Here is a 23,261-nt window from a genome sequence, read left to right on the forward strand (position 1 = left end):
GATATATAGTGAGAAGGGGAAGCTCAGCTGTTTCCTTATCCTGGGTTAAAGTATTTTACTGGCAGTTCATGCCACTGCTTTATTCTATTAAAGGGGAAGCCAACGTGTTTTCTGCCTCTTTCTTAGGATTCTACCTTTCTGGAAGGTGGGTGCAAGTTAGGGCCTAGGCAAAAGTAAGCCCAGTAGGTGAAGCTAGTGTAAGAACAGCTTTGTAGGAGTGAAAGTTAGGATCAGATTAGCTAGTGAGCAGCCTGAGGCTCCAGCGAGGAGAAGGATTAGTGTCCTGGATGTACCACCCATAGAGTAGGGATTCAAGTGTACAGACTTTGGGGCAACTTTAGCTTATGAGGGCCTGGTACTTGGGACTAGACACTTCTGAGGTGACTAAATCTGAACCCTGATGGGCAAATGTCTCTGGGAAGCTTTCCACATGAGTAACTGCTAAATATCTGAGCTAATTTTCCATAACATTTGAAAATTGTAAAGAGGGACAAAAAGAAATGCTGTGCAAATTTTTTTTCCACGCCCCTTAATACCCCACCCGCTTTTTAAAAAATGTGGCAGGTTATGTAAAGTTTGAACACATTTCTGGGGGTTTGGGGGGTCTTATTTTATGTGTTATTACAATTTTGGTAATGAAGGTGAAATTGCCCTTTATGGTGCAACTCTCAGTTCCCCCAAGAGACCAATAAAGTTTGAGAAACTTTTTATATTTTTGATGTTCAGTGCAGAAAATCAATGGAAATGTTAATAAGAATCTGGGACTGTGGGCTGAGCTGTTACAATCGGGACAGTTGGGAGGTATGCTTTCTGTAAATAAAGAATGTATCCGTTGTTTTGAGAACCGATGGGGCCCAATTTATTTGTATTTTTAAAATACCCTTCCTCCAACAATACGGCCCATACCTGGAGATAAAGAGCCACGGTTTCCCGGTTCGACCGCCACTTAACTATCGCCTTATAGATGTGACAGTTACTGTCGGCAGGTGTGAATTCCAGAGATTTCTTGCATCTAAACCACTGCTTTGGCGGCACGTTTGGCGGGCGATGAATACGGGCTTTTCTCATTTTTCTGCTCCTTTCACCAGTCTTTTTGCATTTCGGTACGTTTGTGATGTTTCCTGTTGGACTTGTTTTTTATTCTTTTATTTTTTTTAACTTTTCCTTCTGTGTGTACAGGCTGCTCCTTTGTATTAAATGGTAGGGGGCGGGGGTATTAATTTAAAACATTCTACTTATTTTGGTGATCTTTAAAGGAGAAGGAAAGGTAAAATCACTGTGGGGGGGATTGAAAAAATATTAGGTACCCCCAGTGATTGTAATGGCTTCCCTTACACCACAGATTGGTGCTCCTATTAGTAGGAAACCTCACCAGCCCGGGGTACCTGTAAGACAGCCATCTTCTTCCGTCTGTCTTCGTTCTTCCGATCTTGGGGCCGACGCACAAGCAATAGGGTGAAAATGGCGTCTTGTTAAAGTTTGGCACAAAGACAGAAGAAGGAAGTGGATCGCTGTCACTCAGTTACCCCGGGCTGGTGCAGTTTTCTTATAACAGGAGCCCCAATCCGGGGTATAAGGGAATTACATCCACATCCAAAATGTTAGGCACCCCCCAGTGATTGGACTTTTCCTTTTGCGTTAAACAGTTAATTAAGGTACAAATATGCCGTTGGAAAAGGGTGGAAAATGGGTGGGCGGCACAATGGCCTCTATATAGAAGGGGATCATTTGCCACAGAAAAAGTTCGAGAAGGGAGGGATTATAGGTAGGGTTGCAACCCACAAATTTACCAGCAGATATGTTACTGGCAAACCTGTAATACCGTCACTGGCCCTAACATGGCGCTAGGCTGATCAAATACCGGCTGGATGGCAACCCTACAAGTAACCCATTGCAGCCAATCAGGTGATTGTTTTCAAGCAGTTGACCAGTAAATGCTGCATGCTGAGTGGTCGCTATGGGTTTCTAGACAAGTAGCTAGTGATGAGCAAATTTTTTCGCCAGGCATGGATTCACAGCAAATTTCCGCATTTTGCCATTGGCGAATTGTTTTGCGAAACTTCTGTGAAAATTTGCCTCAGAAAAAATTGTTGCACTGAAAATTTCTTTTGTCGGGCGTCAAATTGGACGCGGTCGAGTCAAAAAGGGCTCTGTCAAGTCAAAAAAAGGCGCGGTCGCATCAAAAAAGGCACGGGTGACTAAAAAATAGATGCGGGCAACAAAAAAAAAAGCGGCCGACAAAGAAATCACGCAACAAATGCATTTTGCTAATTTTTTGGGACAGATTCCCTCATCACTACAAGCAGCAACCTTAAGACTATTTATACCTGTTAGTTTCATAAGAACTTTAAATTATCCATTATATAATTCTCATAATGCAAGAAAATAAAATGTATATTACAGTTGCCTGTGGGGAAGAAACAATGAGTCAGCCTTGTGTACTTTGGCATTGTGTGTTATGCTGCCAATACACAGGAAGATCCAGTTGGCCATACAAATGGAAGGTTACATTTGGCTAATCCAGTTGTCCAACCCTTGTGCTAATAACTGTATCACATGGGGGTCCATGCTGAACCAACAGGGGGAACGACATCTACAGCCCTATGTAGAGGGTGGCCTCCTGATTAGCAGGGGTGGAACTACAGCTGTGGCCCCAAAGACTTCTGGGATTGTGTAGAGCCCTGCAGTCAAGGCACATGGTCTTCCAAGCTTCTTATTAAGAGCAATCTGACTGATCTCCTTTGGGATACTCTTCAACACATCATAGGACTGACCTGTTACCACTAGAACCCCCTTCCGGCTCACTACTGCCTGGGTCATAGCCTTGGTCACTCAGGCCATTTGTTTAGGAAAACACTGACACAGGTGAATTGTGCTTTGCTGAGGTGTATAATCACAGCAGATATTCATGGAGATACGAATAATGTCATGTATTGTAAAATATAAGGATATTATAAGTCAGTGATGACTATGAAGATTTTCATTCATCCAGGTCACTATGGCACTTTGTAACTCTTCAGAGAGGTGACATCTGAAACTCACAGATGTGTGAATGCTGGGGAGTTACTTTGAAAGGATTACCAGAATATCATGCAACTCATCGAAGTGCCATAGTGAATGGATTAGTGGAAGAGTACATATGCTGAGGGCTTCCCATACCAGTCAGTTGAACTGAAGAAGCTGCTCGGATGAGTAGTGAAATGCCTTCAATGATTACCTAACAAGTCCAGTTGCTTTAGATTTAATTATACTAAGTCAGTGATGAGTTCCATGAACCTAGAAAAGCATGAGGGCTAATGGATCTTCAAGTAGCCTTCTAATTCTGATTTCCAGGTCCTCCCCACAGCCCTGCATTCCATATCCTATGGCCAGCCAGCCAATAGCCTTTCAATTTTACTCAACACAAACCTGTACATTTCCCCTCAACAGTTCTGTTTCCTTGGTACAGCCCTCAGCTGCCCCTCACCGCTCAGCAAACTCCATCTTCCTCCAAAACAACCATCTCATTGGTAGCCCCAACAAACTCTCAGTTCACTCCGCTGTCCTCCACTTCAGCTCAAAAGATCTCCTTTTTCATTGACCATCTTCCCTTCCACCAATAGCTGTTTATGCCTTCTTACCTGCCCTCCACTCCTGCTCAACAGTCATCCACCCTTCATCCACCCTCACTGCTGCTTCCACTTCTACAGGAGGCCCAAGAGCTTCCCCATGTCAATGAAAAGTCCAGTACATAGTATATGCAGGTATCACAATACAAAGATGGTGACAATAGATGACACATGTGACTTAACTATTGTGTACAAAAAGCCACACAGGGAAACAGCTGTTTTAGAGGCCAAAAGAGATGTGAGGAAGAATGACTCTAGTATTACTGTACAATTAGTAATTTATGTTACTAATACTGTCTATTGTAGAGGTTCGTTTAAATTAAAAGGTATTATAGAAACCCACCCTAAGAAGAGTTAATATATTTGGGTTAAGAATTCCAAGTCTAGTAAGTACAATATAGTTTGTTATCCATAGCTTGCCCCAGAAAAGCATAAAAATTAACTCAGCATTACTGATATAGTCTATCAAAGGGCAAGTAAAGTCCTAATATTAATTACTTCCTAATGCAAAGTATTTTTACATGTATGTGAAAAGAGACCTTAGACTGTAAGCTCCACTGTGGCAGGGATTGACGTTGATGATATGAGAACTCTGTAAAGAGTAGCTGAATATGTTGGTGCTATATACATGAAGGATAGTAATAATATTAATGCTTTAGATTGTAACTTTGACTTTTACATTATATATATATATATATATATATTATATTATTATGTATTTATTGCTTTCTGGCTCCGCCTACCTGGCCAAGTGCCAGGGCAAGTGCCTGACACCTACAGATATACCCAATGCATTGGCCCCATGGTGATGCAGTGTAATAAATGCAGAGAGCTCTTGTTTTTGGTACTAGTTAGCCTTATGGCTTTACTTGCTCTATGGGCTTAGGACACACAGGTGCTACTAGCCCTTTGTTTGCTACAGAATACTTGGCCCACAGTAACTGATTTCTAGTTAGCAACAAATAGCAACTACTCACCTCCCTGTGTGGACCGTGGCCCTTATAGCTGTAGGCTGCTTGTTCCCATACCTCCCTATTGGTGTTAGATGGGACAGCCCAGAATAAGGGGCGGGGCATGGAGATGTTATGGCAGTTGTAGAACTGTGGGGCTACTGAGTGTGTTCCACACCAGGTTATGCATGAGTTTCTTACAATGCCTGGGTCGGGTGGATAAATTTCCAAAGTAAATAGGTTGTTGTCTTAGAGCTTAAGTTGCAGGCAACGCCCCGGCCAACACGGCATGAACAATAGCCACTTACACAGCTTCAGCTGTCACCTATCCATACGGGTTCTCTCAGATAGATACCATACATTCTACTTACGCCTGAGTGATTGTATTGTAACACAGGGAAGATGTTTATAAAATGCAGAAACTAATGCTTGCACTTTGTCCATTTTTCAACCAAATACATTGTATTTTTATCTCATTTCCCTCAGGAAATATTTTCCAGTCGTCGGAAAACTTGCCACTTGGAAGGCAGGCTTGGAGTATATAATAATAATAATATATAGGGACAGAGACAGGGGAAAGTGTTGGAAGGGTTACTGCCTGCCCTGCTCTCATTTCCCTACAGAAATAGGGGTTGGTAGCACTAGCTAGGTACCTAATATATAGGGGCAGAGACAGGGGAAAGTGTTGGAAGGGTTACTGCCTGCCCTGCTCTCATTTCCCTACAGAAATAGGGGTTGGTAGCACTAGGTAGGTACCTAATATATAGGGACAGAGACAGGGGAAAGTGTTGGAAGGGTTACTGCCTGCTCTGCTCTCATTTCCCTACAGAAATAGGGGTTGGTAGCACTAGGTAGGTACCTAATATATAGGGGCAGAGACAGGGGAGTGTTGGAAGGGTTACTGCCTGCCCTGCTCTCATTTCCCTACAGAAATAGGGGTTGGTAGCACTAGCTAGGTACCTAATATATGGGGCAGAGACAGGGGAAAGTGTTGGAAGGGTTACTGCCTGCTCTGCTCTCATTTCCCTACAGAAATAGGGGTTGGTAGCACTAGGTAGGTACCTAATATATAGGGACAGAGACAGGGGAAAGTGTTGGAAGGGTTACTGCCTGCCCTGCTCTCATTTCCCTACAGAAATAGGGGTTGGTAGCACTAGCTAGGTACCTAATATATAGGGGCAGAGACAGGGGAAAGTGTTGGAAGGGTTACTGCCTGCTCTGCTCTCATTTCCCTACAGAAATAGGGGTTGGTAGCACTAGGTAGGTACCTAATATATAGGGGCAGAGACAGGGGAAAGTGTTGGAAGGGTTACTGCCTGCCCTGCTCTCATTTCCCTACAGAAATAGGGGTTGGTAGCACTAGGTAGGTACCTAATATATAGGGACAGAGACAGGGGAAAGTGTTGGAAGGGTTACTGCCTTCCCTGCTCTCATTTCCCTACAGAAATAGGGGTTGGTAGCACTAGGTAGGTACCTAATATATAGGGGCAGAGACAGGGGAAAGTGTTGGAAGGGTTACTGCCTGCTCTGCTCTCATTTCCCTACAGAAATAGGGGTTGGTAGCACTAGGTAGGTACCTAATATATAGGGACAGAGACAGGGGAAAGTGTTGGAAGGGTTACTGCCTGCCCTGCTCTCATTTCCCTACAGAAATAGGGGTTGGTAGCACTAGGTAGGTACCTAATATATAGGGGCAGAGACAGGGGAAAGGGTTGGAAGGGTTACTGCCTGCTCTGCTCTCATTTCCCTACAGAAATAGGGGTTGGTAGCACTAGGTAGGTACCTAATATATAGGGGCAGAGACAGGGGAAAGTGTTGGAAGGGTTACTGCCTGCCCTGCTCTCATTTCCCTACAGAAATAGGGGTTGGTAGCACTAGGTAGGTACCTAATATATAGGGGCAGAGACAGGGGAAAGTGTTGGAAGGGTTACTGCCTGCCCTGCTCTCATTTCCCTACAGAAATAGGGGTTGGTAGCACTAGGTAGGTACCTAATATATAGGGGCAGAGACAGGGGAAAGGGTTGGAAGGGTTACTGCCTGCTCTGCTCTCATTTCCCTACAGAAATAGGGGTTGGTAGCACTAGGTAGGTACCTAATATATAGAGGCAGAGACAGGGGAAAGGGTTGGAAGGGTTACTGCCTGCTCTGCTCTCATTTCCCTACAGAAATAGGGGTTGGTAGCACTAGGTAGGTACCTAATATATAGGGTTTTTATTAAAAACTTCACAAGAAAGAATTAACATAACTCAGACCGACATGCTGGCCAATAATTACAACTTATAACCAAAATTAACCCCCCCAGGCCACTGGCCAAATGTCCCGATGAAGAACCTGACAATTGAACAAAAGCAGTCTCAGCCCTAGGAAGAGTCTATGCCTTTGCGATGGATTTCTGGAAGAGGACGACGGAAAATCAAAACTATTTACATCCATAGGAATTTGTTGCTCCTGAAGGAGCAAAACCCAACGTAGTGAGCTTGGCAGGTCCAGAAAGCCCCAAGTCCCATGTAAGAACACAGTCTAATAACAATGTTACAACTCCCGAAAACCTGGGAGAAACATATTGTTACCTCAACTATGGCCCCATGGGGATCCCAGGTGAGACCACAAATAACCAGTAAGCCAGGCAGCAGCTAACAGGATAAGGGCGGCTAATGTGTGCCCTGGTATCATTGCACTGGGACGCGCAGCTTGGCCAACTCACTAACCATTGGGCACTGGGACGCGCAGCTTGGCCAACTCACTAACCATTGGGCACTGGGACGCGCAGCTTGGCCAACTCCCTAACCATTGGGCACTGGGATGCGCAGCTTGGCCAACTCATTAACCATTGGGCACTGGGACGCGCAGTTTGGCCAACTCCCTAACCATTGGGCACTGGGACGCACAGCTTGGCCAACTCCCTAACCATTGGGCACTGGGACGCGCAGCTTGGCCAACTCCCTAACCATTGGGCACTGGGACACGCAGCTTGGCCAACTCACTAACCATTGGGCACTGGAACGCGCAGCTTGGCCAACTCCCTAACCATTGCCCTCACCATGCTGCCTACAGAGGTGTTAGGGTGCCCAATGGTCTGCTTGCACCGGAACTGCCACAGGAAATACTTAAAGACCGACACAATGATGTAAGTGTGGTCAGCACTGTAGGCGGAGTTATCTAGCGTTCCATAGGCCAGGTGACCGACACAATGATGTAAGTGTGGTCAGCACTGTAGGCGGAGTTATCTAGCGTTCCATAGGCCAGGGGACCGACACAATGATGTAAGTGTGGTCAGCACTGTAGGCGGAGTTATCTAGCATTCCATAGGCCAGGGGACCGACGCAGAGTTATCTAGCGTTCCATAGGTCAGGTGACCAACGCAAAGATGTAAGTGTGGTCAACACTGTAGGCGGAGTTATCTAGCATTCCATAGGCCAGGTGACCGACACAATGATGTCAATGTGGTCAGCACTGTAGGCGGAGTTATCTAGCGTTCCATAGGCCAAGTGACCGACGCAATGATGTCAATGTGGTCAGCACTGTAGGCGGAGTTATCTAGCGTTCCATAGGCCAAGTGACCGACGCAATGATGTCAATGTGGTCAGCACTGTAGGCAGAGTTATCTAGCGTTCCATAGGCCAGGTGACCAACGTAATGATGTAAGTGTGGTCAGCATTGTAGGCGGAGTTATCTAGCATTCCATAGGCCAGGTGACCGACGCAATGATGTCAATGTGGTCAGCACTGTAGGCGGAGTTATCTAGCATTCCATAGGCCAGGTGACTGACGCAATGATGTAAGTGTGGTCAGCACTGTAGGCGGAGTTATCTATCGTTCCATAGGCCAGGTGACCGATGCAATGATGTCAATGTGGTCAGCACTGTAGGCGGAGTTATCTAGCATTCCATAGGCCAGGTGAGGGTATCCTTCCAGTTTCAGAGTAGGAAACTGTAGCTCTGTCACTAGGGAACACCTCTTAACTGTTGACACTGGGAAGTGAACCAAAAATGGCATTGAGTTTCCTCAACAGCACATCCCCAGGGGCACACCCTATCCTGCCTAGATAGGTGCCGGTAATTACCCCGCACCTTCAGTTTCCCATGCAGAGACAGCCACTGAACATCATACAGTTTGGGAGGTAAGGATTTGCTGTTCAAGTGACAAAGTGACCGTTCTGCGGTGTCACCTATACAGTCACTGAGCACAGGGGCAGCAACAAAATAACCCTGAACAATCTCACTATACAGGGGGGACCGTATCGAGCTGGCGCTTGGACAAGGCCACTTCCAGACCCATACCAATCCAGTAATGACATATTCAGGGGTGTTGCAATTGTTCCGTCTGACTTGGGTCAACCTTTCTCCCTTATACCACTTGGTCAGGTTTGGCTCAGACCAATATGATATTCCTATCTGCCAAAATGCAGGAGGGTCTGCGTGCAACTTGGAGAAGTTAAATGTTAAGAATGTGGATGCAAAAAAGGCACATCATGTCGAGGCCACCTTTGCTCTTTGGCAGGTAAGTAATGCCCCCCTTAACCAAACTGATCTTGTTACCCCAGAGCATTGTAAAAAAACATAGTCTGTAAAGCTGCACAGTGTGGCAGGTATTGGGTAAATGTAGAACAGATACAGAAACATGGGGACCAGGTAAACCTTGACCATAGCAACCCTTTCCCTGCAGATCAGTCGCCATTTGCACCAGCGCTAAACCTTTGCTTTTCCAGTATCTAATTTCTCCTCCCAATTTGATTTCCTAGAAATGTCCCTCCCAAACATTATCCCCAGGGCCTTAATTTTAATGGAGGTTGTCGGAAATCTTGCCACTTGGAAGGCAGGCTTGGAGTGTATAATAATAATATATAGGGACAGAGACAGGGGAAAGGGTTACTGCCTGCTCTGCTCTCATTTCCCTACAGAAATAGGGGTTGGTAGCACTAGGTAGGTACCTAATATATAGGGACAGAGAGAGGGGAAAATGTTGGAAGGGTTACTGCCTGCCCTGCTCTCATTTCCCTACAGAAATAGGGGTTGGTAGCACTAGGTAGGTACCTAATATATAGGGGTAGAGACAGGGGAAAGTGTTGGAAGGGTTACTGCCTGCCCTGCTCTCATTTCCCTACAGAAATAGGGGTTGGTAGCACTAGGTAGGTACCTAATATATAGGGGCAGAGACAGGGGAAAGTGTTGGAAGGGTTACTGCCTGCCCTGCTCTCATTTCCCTACAGAAATAGGGGTTGGTAGCACTAGGTAGGTACCTAATATATAGGGACAGAGAGAGGGGAAAATGTTGGAAGGGTTACTGCCTGCCCTGCTCTCATTTCCCTACAGAAATAGGGGTTGGTAGCACTAGGTAGGTACCTAATATATAGGGACAGAGAGAGGGGAAAATGTTGGAAGGGTTACTGCCTGCCCTGCTCTCATTTCCCTACAGAAATAGGGGTTGGTAGCACTAGGTAGGTACCTAATATATAGGGGTAGAGACAGGGGAAAGTGTTGGAAGGGTTACTGCCTGCCCTGCTCTCATTTCCCTACAGAAATAGGGGTTGGTAGCACTAGGTAGGTACCTAATATATAGGGGCAGAGACAGGGGAAAGTGTTGGAAGGGTTACTGCCTGCCCTGCTCTCATTTCCCTACAGAAATAGGGGTTGGTAGCACTAGGTAGGTACCTAATATATAGGGACAGAGACAGGGGAAAGTGTTGGAAGGGTTACTGCCTGCTCTGCTCTCATTTCCCTACAGAAATAGGGGTTGGTAGCACTAGGTAGGTACCTAATATATAGGGACAGAGACAGGGGAAAGTGTTGGAAGGGTTACTGCCTGCCCTGCTCTCATTTCCCTACAGAAATAGGGGTTGGTAGCACTAGGTAGGTACCTAATATATAGGGACAGAGACAGGGGAAAGTGTTGGAAGGGTTACTGCCTACTCTGCTCTCATTTCCCTACAGAAATAGGGGTTGGTAGCACTAGGTAGGTACCTAATATATAGGGGCAGAGACAGGGGAAAGGGTTGGAAGGGTTACTGCCTGCTCTGCTCTCATTTCCCTACAGAAATAGGGGTTGGTAGCACTAGGTAGGTACCTAATATATAGGGGCAGAGACAGGGGAAAGTGTTGGAAGGGTTACTGCCTGCTCTCATTTCCCTACAGAAATAGGGGTTGGTAGCACTAGGTAGGTACCTAATATATAGGGACAGAGACAGGGGAAAGTGTTGGAAGGGTTACTGCCTGCCCTGCTCTCATTTCCCTACAGAAATAGGGGTTGGTAGCACTTGGTAGGTACCTAATATATAGGGGCAGAGACAGGGGAAAGTGTTGGAAGGTTACTGCCTGCTCTGCTCTCATTAGGGTTACCTAGATAGCTACATAATATATACGGTTATTATGTTTTTTATTAAAAATGTTAGAAGAAAAGATTAACATACCACAATGACCACAATGGAAGCATTCTTACATGTTTACTTTTAATAGGAATTTCACCCAAAGGCTTTTTTTTTTTTTTTTTACACAATAAAAGAAAATGACATTCTAAGAACCTTTATTGTGTAAAATGTCTTTCATTTTCTAAAGTCCTGCTCTGGCACTTTGAGCTTGGGGCGAGACTTTAGCCGAATCCTTATTGTGTGACTTTTCTCTCCCCCTTGTAATGATTCCAGATACTGAGCTGTGTAACAAATATAAGTTACAAAGGTTGGAAACAGAGGCAGAAGCTGTGAAAAATGGTTCAGTCACTTTGCTGTTACAAACAGCCCCTCTGGGAATAAACTTTCCCACTGGAAAGGTTTTACTGTATGTAATACAGTGACTGTATATGCCCCTTACACTCTCCCCCATGGCTAAGGTACAGAGTATTATTCCCTTTAGTGCACAACAGACCAATAACTTCTCTCAAAGAGTTTATGAAGCAGTTGCATGGGGGTTAGTGCATTACACACGGGGAGAGGCCAAACTGTGCCAGTAGGTGTATAGGCAGAACAACATGATAAGTACAGGGGAACCTCTGCACAAACACTATGGGGCACATTTACTAATCCACTAATGTCCGAAAAGCGTCCGAATGCGTTTTTTTCGTAATGATCGGTATTTTGCGAAATTTTTCGCGAATTGTCGCAAATTTTTCGAGCGCTCAATACGAAAAAGTTGCGAAAGCTGTAACGGCTATGCAAAAGTCACGACAATTCACGAAAGTCATAATGACTATGAAAAAGTCGTGACAATTCACGAAAGTCATAATGACTACGAAAATGTCCCGACAATTCACAAAAGTCATAATGGCTATGAAAAAGTCCCGACAATTCACGAAAGTCATAATGGCTATGAAAAAGTCCCGACAATTCACGAAAGTCATAATGGCTATGAAAAAGTCCCGGCAATTCGCGAAAGTCATAATGGCTATGAAAAAGTCGTGACAATTCGCGAAAGTCATAATGGCTATGAAAAAGTCCTGACAATTCACGAAAGTCATAATGGCTATGAAAAAGTCCCGACAATTCACGAAAGTCATAATGGCTATGAAAAAGTCCCGACAATTCACGAAAGTCATAATGGCTATGAAAAAGTCCTGACAATTCACGAAAGTCATAATGGCTATGAAAAAGTCCCGACAATTCACGAAAGTCATAATGGCTATGAAAAAGTCCCGACAATTCACGAAAGTCATAATGGCTATGAAAAAGTCCCGACAATTCACGAAAGTCATAATGGCTATGAAAAAGTCCCGACAATTCACGAAAGTCATAATGGCTATGAAAACGTCCCGACAATTCACGAAAGTCATAATGGCTATGAAAACGTCCCGACAATTCACGAAAGTCATAATGGCTATGAAAACGTCCCGACAATTCACGAAAGTCATAATGGCTATGAAAAAGTCCCGACAATTCACGAAAGTCATAATGGCTATGAAAAAGTCCCGACAATTCACGAAAGTCATAATGGCTATGAAAAAGTCCCGACAATTCACGAAAGTCATAATGGCTATGAAAAAGTCCCGACAATTCACGAAAGTCATAATGGCTATGAAAAAGTCCCGACAATTCACGAAAGTCATAATGGCTATGAAAAAGTCCCGACAATTCACGAAAGTCATAATGGCTATGAAAAAGTCCCGACAATTCACGAAAGTCATAATGGCTATGAAAAAGTCCCGACAATTCACGAAAGTCATAATGGCTATGAAAAAGTCCCGACAATTCACGAAAGTCATAATGGCTATGAAAAAGTCCCGACAATTCACGAAAGTCATAATGGCTATGAAAAAGTCCCGACAATTCACGAAAGTCATAATGGCTATAAAAAAAGTCGTGACAATTCGCGAAAGTCATAATGGCTATGAAAAAGTCCTGACAATTCACGAAAGTCATAATGACTATGAAAAAGTCGTGACAATTCGCGCAAGTCGTAACGGCTACGAAAATGTCCCGACAATTCACGAAAGTCATAATGGCTATGAAAAAGTCCAGACAATTCACGAAAGTCATAATGGCTATGAAAAAGTCCCGACAATTCACGAAAGTCATAATGGCTATGAAAAAGTCGTGACAATTCGCGAAAGTCATAATGACTATGAAAAAGTCCTGACAATTCACGAAAGTCATAATGACTATGAAAAAGTCGTGACAATTCACGAAAGTCATAATGACTACGAAAATGTCCCGACAATTCACGAAAGTCATAATGGCTATGAAAAAGTCCCGACAATTCACGAAAGTCATAATGGCTATGAAAAAGTCCCGGCAATTCACGAAAGTCATAATGGCTATGAAAAAGTCGTGACAATTCGCGAAAGTCATAATGGCTATGAAAAAGTCCTGACAATTCACGAAAGTCATAATGGCTATGAAAAAGTCCTGACAATTCACGAAAGTCATAATGGCTATGAAAAAGTCCTGACAATTCACGAAAGTCATAATGGCTATGAAAAAGTCCCGACAATTCACGAAAGTCATAATGCTATGAAAAAGTCCCGACAATTCACGAAAGTCATAATGCTATGAAAAAGTCCCGACAATTCACGAAAGTCATAATGGCTATGAAAAAGTCCCGACAATTCACGAAAGTCATAATGGCTATGAAAAAGTCCCGACAATTCACGAAAGTCATAATGGCTATGAAAAAGTCCCGACAATTCACGAAAGTCATAATGGCTATGAAAAAGTCCCGACAATTCACGAAAGTCATAATGGCTATGAAAAAGTCCTGACAATTCATGAAAGTCATAATGGCTATGAAAAAGTCCCGACAATTCACGAAAATCATAATGGCTATGAAAAAGTCCCGACAATTCACGAAAATCATAATGGCTATGAAAAAGTCGTGACAATTCGCGCAAGTCGTAACGGCTACGAAAAAGTCGCGACTGTGACGAAAAAATCGCAAACAATACGAAAAAGTCGCATGGGGGTTAGTGCATTACACACGGGGAGAGGCCAAACTGTGCCAGTAGGTGTATAGGCAGAACAGCATGATAAGTACAGGGGAACCGCTGCACAAACACTATGGGGCACATTTACTAATCCACTAATGTCCGAAAAGCGTCCGAATGCGTTTTTTTCGTAATGATTGGTATTTTGCGAAATTTTTCGCGAATTGTCGCAAATTTTTCGAGCGCTCAATACGAAAAAGTTGCGAAAGCTGTAACGGCTATGCAAAAGTCACGACAATTCACGAAAGTCATAATGGCTATGAAAAAGTCCCGACAATTCACGAAAGTCATAATGGCTATGAAAAAGTCCCGACAATTCACGAAAGTCATAATGGCTATGAAAAAGTCCCGACAATTCACGAAAGTCATAATGGCTATGAAAAAGTCCCGACAATTCACGAAAGTCATAATGGCTATGAAAAAGTCCCGACAATTCACGAAAGTCATAATGGCTATGAAAAAGTCCCGACAATTCACGAAAGTCATAATGGCTATGAAAAAGTCCCGACAATTCACGAAAGTCATAATGGCTATGAAAAAGTCCAGACAATTCACGAAAGTCATAATGGCTATGAAAAAGTCCAGACAATTCACGAAAGTCATAATGGCTATGAAAAAGTCATAATGGCTATGAAAAAGTCCAGACAATTCATGAAAGTCATAATGGCTATGAAAAAGTCCTGACAATTCACGAAAGTCATAATGGCTATGAAAAAGTCCTGACAATTCATGAAAGTCATAATGGCTATGAAAAAGTCCCGACAATTCACGAAAATCATAATGGCTATGAAAAAGTCGTGACAATTCGCGCAAGTCGTAACGGCTACGAAAAAGTCGCGACTGTGACGAAAAAATCGCAAACAATACGAAAAAGTCGCAAAATGTTCGTTTCCAATATGATTTTTTCCCATATGGGGCCGATTCACTAAAGGACGATAACGCTTATTGCATGCTTTTTTACGTTAAAAAGCATGCGATAAATAAGTCCCGATTCATCAAAGTCATTTCGCATGCGCAAAAAAACGCATCATTGCAAAGTGTTATTTCTACCACATTGCGTTAATTAGACATAGAAATAACACTAACACATGATTCACAAACACTTAGGCGCGCTAAATATCGCATTAGTCTGTGCGAAAATTAACCCCTACTTGGGGCAGGGGGTAATTATAGAAAAGTACAGTAAATGAGCTTTTGGCAACACAATAAGGACTTTGCAGTGGGATTTATTCTGTCTGTGTTGGCCCCAGAGTGACGCAGCCGCCAGTTTGCAGGGAAATGGGCATTTTCAGTACATTAGTTTTCCGAAAGTAATGGTTACGTGCGTAAAATTGTGCAATAATATCGCACGCGGCGGGAAATAATGGAAGAAAATCGCTCATCGTGAGTTCAATAACACAAAGAACATTGCTTCTTAATTATGACGCCTGTCCTTTTAGTGAATCGAGTGTTAAGTCGCAAAAAATAAGAAGCGATAACATTTTTAACGCATGCTAAAAATAGCGCACGTTAAATCGCACTTTAGTGAATCAGGCCCTATAAATAGCGCTCGTTTTATCGATCTTTTATGCAAAGTGATTAACACTCAGTTTGGGCTCTCACTATTATAAACAGGCTGTGTATGGAACCCCCAGTCTGCTCAAGGATTTAGTTGTGTTGTAACTGTCGGTTTAAAGAAAGCAGCAGCAGTGAATGTTGTTTGGTTAGAAAAAGCCACAATTGTCTTTTAACTAATATTTTGGGGGATGGAGATATGATAATATTTGGAAGTTTGTTGTAAACAAGTTACATCTAAATACTGAGCTAAAGCTTGTTTGTATTGATATCCTGTAATAAATTGTGTATAATAGGGCAGCACTAGTTTATATGTACCCGTACCCATGATGCACCTGTGTCTCTGTGCCAATGGGGTCATTCTTTGGTTCCACCTAGTTCTCTATGGAGGTTGAAGAAAAAAATTATATACACAAGAGAATTGACCAATGAGAATGCTCATTAGATTCCCAGCACTATATCAGCCATTTTGATCTTATCTTACATATAGAGATAATGATGTCATTTTTCCCGTCATTATATGGCACAGGAATCAGACATGGGGATAAAGGGACAGACTTGTTCAGTGCTGGGAAACTGTGCTTATTGCTCCCAACTCCAATTGCAGGAACAGAGAACAGGGAGCCGGATTTACACAGATCAGCTGGGATTCTCATTGGGGGATTATTTTGCATATTTATGCAGCCGCTGGCTCTGGAGAGCTGGGAAATGTTTCATTAAACAATGCAAAAACTCTAAACCCCACATTACATTACATGGCAACACAGGAACCAGTGCAGTCTGCATATTATGATTCTTATTATTAATCAGCTTCTATGGCAGATATTACCTGACGTGCTGTTTTGATAATTTACTACGTTCCCTAAGCTCCGCCTCCCAACAGCAGCCCAGAGCAAACTGAGCATGTGCAAGCCCTAAATCTTATAAAAGATGGTCTAACAAAGTAACAACATGGCGGCCGCCTCTGGACAACTTTGAAAGCATAAATCATTACTTTAATTAGGCTTCTCAATCCCTGGGCTTGTGCAGTAAGTTCATAATGTTCAGTATACAAAATACAGCATTTCTAATGATTTTCTATTTTAGACTTTAGTTGCCCTTTAAAGCAGTATCTGCCTGTTCTGCACTTTTAGTTCTGACTCCTGAAGCCAGGTTATTATCAGACGTAGATAGGAACCGAAAGCAGCTTAATTTCACTTCTGCAAAGACATGTATATTTATAATTGCTGTCTGCTGCTGTCAACCCCCCCCAACCTACTTGCAGGATTTTACAGGTTCTTGAATGTTTGACTAGTAACTTATTTAGTGAATACAGACATCTCAGGCTGTGACTGGGGAATATACGGCGTTCAATAGAAACTACATTTATATGAAAATTGTGTGATAAATGTAAATTGGAAAGTTTCATTATACAAAATTGTATTTTGGGGTTTATATTCCCTTTAAGTCATATTCGTGCCGCAGACCAAACTGATTTCTGTGCAGCCACGTGCGCTAATAACCATGTAGCACAGGAAGCAGGAAGTCTTGATTCTAAAGTGCCAAGTGCAGCTGAGGCAGATAAATGCTTTAATGCATGTGCAAAAGTGGCATTTTCTTAAAAAATAGCTCATCGGTAGCTGATAATGGAGAAGTTCACCCTAAAATAAACCTTTACTATATTGTAGTTAGCAGTATTCTAAAACAATCTGCAATGTTACTGCATTTTTACTTTTAAGGCCCCATACACGAGCCGATAGTAGCTGCCGATATGGGTCCCTTGGACAGATTCGGCAGCTTATCGGCCCGTGTAGGGGCAGGAACGAGTGGCCTGGCCGACCGATATCTGGCCTGAAATTGGCCAGATATCGATCGGCCAGGTTAGAAAATCCAGTCAGATCGGGGACCGCATCGGCTCGTTGATGTGGTCCCCGAACCGACTGCCCCATGGCCGCAAATGTAATCCGATCGTTTGGCCCCAGGGCCAAACGATTGGATTATTTTTTTTTAAAGCAACTTTCTACCCGATATCGCCCACCCGTAGGTGGGGATATCGGGTAAAGATCTGCTCGCTTGGCGACATCTAGAGATGTAGCGAACTGTTCGCCGGCGAACTAATACGCACGAACATCGGGTGTTCGCGTTCGTGCAAATTCCCGGACTTTTGCCGATGTTCGCCACTTTGGGTTCGCCGCGTTTTTTTTTGGGGCGTTTTTTTACAGGTATTTTTCAGAGAAATTTTTGCCCTTGATCCCCCTCCTGCATGTCACTGTCCAGGTCGTGGCACCCTTTAAACAACTTTAAAAAAAGTTTTCTGGCCAGAAATGGCTTTTCTAGGTTTTAAAGTTCGCCTTCCCATTGAAGTCTATGGGGTTCGCAAAGTTCGCGAATATTCACGAGTTTTGGCGAAAGTCCGCAAACGGGTTCGCGAACATTTTCGGCGATGTTCGCTACATCACTAGTGACATCGCCAAGCGAGCGGATCTTATAGTGTATGGGGACCTTTACATTGCATTTTTCTTCCCTTGTGGTGTCTGACTTCTAACAGCAATTGCTATATGGTTGCTAGGGCTTCGTTAACCTAGCAAGCAGGCAGCAGTCTTGAATCATAAAGGAAAATTGATAAAGAAGGACTGAAAGAAAGACTGGCAATTAAAAATAAAAGCAACAATAAAATGATTTTTTTTTGTTACTGACTACTGCCTGCCTGCTAGGTGAGCTATGGGTTTGGTTGCTGGGGTCAGTGATTCTTGACAACCAGAAAGCATTTGCAATAGGATAGAAATAGTCCAATTAGGATTGTTAATGATTTAACAACTGTACCAGTAAATAGTCAAATAGATTGCAATCTCTTTTGGGCAGGGCTCCCTTCACCTCCTGTATCGGTTATTGATTGCTTTATATGTTACTCTGTATGTCCAATGTATGTAACCCACTTATTGTACAGCGCTGCGGGATATGTTGGCACTTTATAAATACATGTTAATAATAATAATAATAGTCAAATAGATTGTAAGCTCTTTTGGGCAGGGCTCTCTTCACCGCTTGTATCGGTTACTGGTTGCTTTATATGTTACTCTGTATGTCCAATGTATGTAACCCACTTATTGTACAGCGCTGCGGGATATGTTGGCGCTTTATAAATAAATGTTAATAATAATAGTCAAGACCAATTAAACACAACAAATAACAACAATAACATTATTAATTAGAAAAGGTCTATCTATGATATACTTAAAAGTTATTATAAAAGTTAAACTACTATTGCCTCTGCTAAAACACACACAGAGACAATTATCAGTAAATGATCAGCATTGTCTATTTTAGTAGCCGTGACAAGTAGCTGCTACTAGTAGCTCTGTAAGTCTTCACCCCCTAAAGGGGATGTAAACCCTGCTGCACTGCTCAACCAAACTTTACTCAGCTGTTGCTGGACTACAAATCCCAGAATAATGTAACATATAATGAAGGGTGGGGGATGCTGGGAGCTGTAGTCCAGCAACATCAGGGTTGTATTCTTAAAGCAATATTGCACAATAAAACTTTTCCTAAACTTTCCCTGAGATCTCAAGGGCCAGCGGCTGCATTAAAATGCAAGAAATCCTCCAATGAGAATCCCAGCTGATGTGAGTAAATCCGGCTCCCTGTTCTCTGTTCCTGCAATTTGAGTTGGGAGCAATAAGCACAGTTTCCCAGCACTGAACAAGTCTGTCCCTTTATCCCCATGTCTGATTCCTGTGTCCAGGGTCAGACTGGGCTGCTGGGACACCGGGAAAAAACCCCGTGGCCCCAGCGGCCCAGACCCGACCCTTGCTGGCGCTCCCCCTGCTGACCGTTCAGGGGAGGACGTTGGGTGGGGGGTTAGGGAGGCTCAGCAGGGGCCTCTGTAGGGGGTTAGGGGGTGCGTGGAACGTGGCCAGCGGGGGTACCTGCAGGGCCCCCGGGGTGGCACCGCTCAGTCCAACCCTGCCAGTGTCTGTCACAATTCCACTACTTCAGACGCACGTAACTTTAGGCATGGCAGTCTAGAGGATCACTTGCTCACACCCCTCGCACACAGGTCAGACTAGCGTCACAGCACCCCACCACCAACACTCACAAACTCATACACAACTTGCCGCCACCACTCTCATACTCCTTACACTGGCGATGAGAGATGCCAAGCACTCTAGTAGTAAAAGGGTTAATGTAAAGGAACTGACACACACTCTTCCTACCAGCAGTTAAAGGGTTAATCAGCATACAGCATGCAGAGGGCTACGGCACCCAGTTGCACACTCGGAGGTTAGGGTTTGCTTTTAGAGCATCAAAGACAAAACATTTTTATATTTAATATTATAAAAGGTACAACAGTGCGAATGTACAAGAAGATTTTACAAAAACGACACACGGAGAAATAAGTAAAAGTAATAAGTAAAATAAAAAGGGAATAAAATAAAAGTCCCATACTGTACCGGAGTCCTTCTAAACCAATGGGATGAACTTCCAATCAAAATTGGTCCTCCAAAGTAAATCCCAGGTGTAGTCAGAAGAGCTGACTATTTATCCCAGTTTGCAGGGGCATCAGGTAACTGGCCACTCCCCCTCCCCTCAGGAATGCAAGGGGTGTCGCCCTTAGCAGGACAGAGCGTGAGTTTTATGACCCCCTGAGTGTATGGACTGGGCCACTAATATAATGCCCATAGCTCCCTATGGGAACATCATACAAAGATTAAATTAAATTCAATTCTAAATGATCCCACCAGCCCCATACAGAGTAAACATCACTCCTGTGTGACCCAACCCGGCCCAAATATTCCTACTGACAAACCGAGTGCTCAAAGCTAGTCATGTTTGGACTCGTTTGATAGGCAATATTATATGTAAACTCTACGTCACCCCCACGTGGGCTTTCACTCCCCCCACCCATAGCATGACTTTTATCAGTCCAGGCTTATAGCCAGACATCCCAGGCTGTGAGACCTTTACACTTGGCTTGCTCCAGACCCGAATGGGCAGAGGCCTGTTATATATCTGTTTCTGGTACTTTAGGGAAGATTTTTTTGGCTACCATTGGCCTGCTTGATTAACTCTTACAGGCCTGTATCATGACATTGTGCCATATAATGAAGGGAAAAATGCCATAATTATCTCTATATGTAAGGTACCAGCAAGGGGCCTGACACAGTGCTGGGAATCAGCATTCTCATTGGTCACTTCTCTTGCATTTATAATGAGGTTTTTGGTCAGTAGAATTCTCATTGGTGAATTTCCTTGCATCTATAATTAAGTTTTTCACCAACTTCTATAGCAAAACTAGGGGGCGCAGTGGGACAGCGTTATGATTGGGTTTACAACCAAAAGGCTTTCCCTTATCCAGGGAATGTTGAGGGGGAACTAGGGGTAGGCAGAAGAGGCAGCTGAGTTGGGCGTAATGATTGGGGGGCCTCTCCTGTTTACCCCTAGTCCCCCCTCCATTGACTCCACCCCCTGTGCACATGTGATGGGGGGTAAGGTGCAGGGGCGAGGTGGCCAAGCAGGTTGCCTGGTCGGCTTGGCCCGCCCCTGGGAGTGATATACTGTACAGCCTTTAGCAGGGCCGCCATCAGAAATCACAGGGCCCCTCACAAGAAAATTTTCTGGGCCCCCCTCCCACCAGTACAAAAGGACTCACAGCCAGCAGGGCCCCCCCCTAATACATGGTAGCCAGCAGTGCCCCCCCAGTACATTGGTAGCCAGCAGGGCCCCCCCCCAATACATGGTAGCCAGCAGTGCCCCCCCCAGTACATTGGTAGCCAGCAGTGCCCCCCCTGTACATTGGTAGCAGTGCCCCCTAGTACATTGGTAGCCAGCAGTGCCCCCCCTTGTACATTGGTAGCCAGCAGTGCCCCCCTAGTACATTGGTAGCCAGCAGTGCCCCCCCCAGTACATTGGTAGCCAGCAGTGCCCCCCTAGTACATTGGTAGCCAGCAGTGCCCCCCCCTAGTACATTGGTAGCCAGCTGGGCCCCCCCTAGTACATTGGTAGCCAGCAGTGCCCCCCTAGTACATTGGTTGCCAGCTTTGCCCCCTCTAGTACATTGGTAGCCAGCAGTGCCCCCCTAGTACATTGGTAGCCAGCAGGCCCCCCCTAGTACATTGGTAGCCAGCAGGGCTCCCCCCCTAGTACATTGGTAGCCAGCAGGGCCCCCCCAGTACATTGGTAGCCATAAGGGCCCCCCCAGTACATTGGTAGCCAGCAGCCCCCCCCCCAGTACATTGGTAGCCAGCAGCCCCCCCCCAAGTACATTGGTAGCCAGCAGGGCCCCCTACCCCAGTACATTGGTAGCCAGCAGTGCCCCCCACCCCAGTACATTGGTAGCCAGCAGGGCCCCCCACCCCAGTACATTGGTAGCCAGCAGGGCCCCCCACCCCAGTACATTGGTAGCCAGCAGGGCCCCCCACCCCAGTACATTTGTAGCCAGCAGGGCCCCCCACCCCAGTACATTGGTAGCCAGCAGGGCCCCCCACCCCAGTACATTGGTAGCCAGCAGGGCCCCCCACCCCAGTACATTTGTAGCCAGCACAGCACGGAAAAGCACAGCCCCCGGCCTCTTGCCGTCTTCAGCGGCAGCTTCACGCTCCTCCGGCGAGGTAGTTCCTCGACGACACCTCTGCACTTCTGAGTGCCGGCAGAAGACAGGCCCTTTTATAAGGTTGCACCCCGTGCGTACTGACGTGATGTACGCACGGGGCGCAACCAATAGGATCACCCGCTGACCACCAATGACAGGGCCCGGAATAGATTTAAGGGGGCCCGAGCTATTAATAAAACTGAAGCACAGCCGGGCCCCGGGACGACTGTACCCCCTGTGCCCCCCTGATGGCGGCCCTGGCCTTTAGTGGTAATCTTGAAACATTTCACCACTTACCTGAGCATTTTCTGGAGTTGAACTAAAGAAGCCGCTCAGATGATTGGTGGAACGTTTTTCAAGATTATTCAACAAGGTGAGTTGCTGCAGATGCAGATATATTGCGCAATTTACACATACAGAGATGCGGCTACTGTGTGACATTTTTGATGTGACAATTCATTTCGCAAAACAATCCGCCAATGTTGAAACGCGGAAATTCGCCACGAATCCATGCCTGGTTAAAAATTCCGCTCATCACTATCTGAGACAATTTGCAATTGGTCTTAATTTTTTACTATTTCATTTTCAGTTCAGGAGCTCTCCGGTTTAGAGTTTCAGCAGTTATTTGGTTGCTAGGGTCCAAGTTACCTTAGCAACCACAGAGTGGTTTAGATAAGAGACTGTTATAGGTAGTGATGGGCAGAAAAAATTGGCAGGCATGGATTTGAGGCGAATTTCCGTGTTTCGCCATTGCCGGATTTTTTTGCGAAATGGACAAAAGTCGCCAAAATTTGCTGCACGTGACAATTTTTTGGCGCCCAACATTTCCGCTGTTTCCTGAACTTTTAAAGGATTCGCACATTTTTGGCTGAAACGGGACAGAATCGCTCAGCGCTAGTTATAGGGCCTGAATAGAAAAGATAGTTGGAAAAAGTAAAGAATCAAAATAAAACTGTAGCCTCCCAAAGGGACAGTTTTTTTTTACCTGCCGCGATCAGTGACCCCCATTTCAAAACGCAAAAAGGCAAATTTAGGTATAGGACCCGTTATCCAGAATGCTCGGGACAAAGGGTATTCCAGAAAAGGGGTCTTTCCATACTTTGGATCTCCATACCTTAAGTCTACTAAAAAATCAATAAACCATTAATTAAACCCAATAGGGCTGTTCTGCCCC

The 23,261-nt window shown here is 44.6% G+C and overlaps 1 protein-coding gene across 3 annotated transcripts in view; it reads right to left on the bottom strand.

Moving 5' to 3' along the window:
• b3galt5l (beta-1,3-galactosyltransferase 5-like) overlaps positions 1 to 23,261 on the bottom strand; it is a 51,294-nt gene that overhangs the window by 23,425 nt on the left and 4,608 nt on the right. The window contains exon 1 of one of the 3 annotated variants that reach the window (XM_018091391.2): positions 19,950 to 20,256. The exons of 1 other annotated variant lie outside the window; for it this stretch is intronic. The gene's annotated coding sequence lies outside the window, so the exon portion shown is untranslated. Of the gene's footprint in view, positions 1 to 19,944; positions 20,257 to 23,261 lie in introns of those variants that run through there. One more of the 3 variants, XM_031896547.1, reaches the window with a different exon arrangement.

The sequence above is a fragment of the Xenopus tropicalis genome, chromosome 2, assembly GCF_000004195.4.
Source record: "Xenopus tropicalis strain Nigerian chromosome 2, UCB_Xtro_10.0, whole genome shotgun sequence".
Lineage (NCBI taxonomy): Eukaryota > Metazoa > Chordata > Amphibia > Anura > Pipidae > Xenopus > Xenopus tropicalis.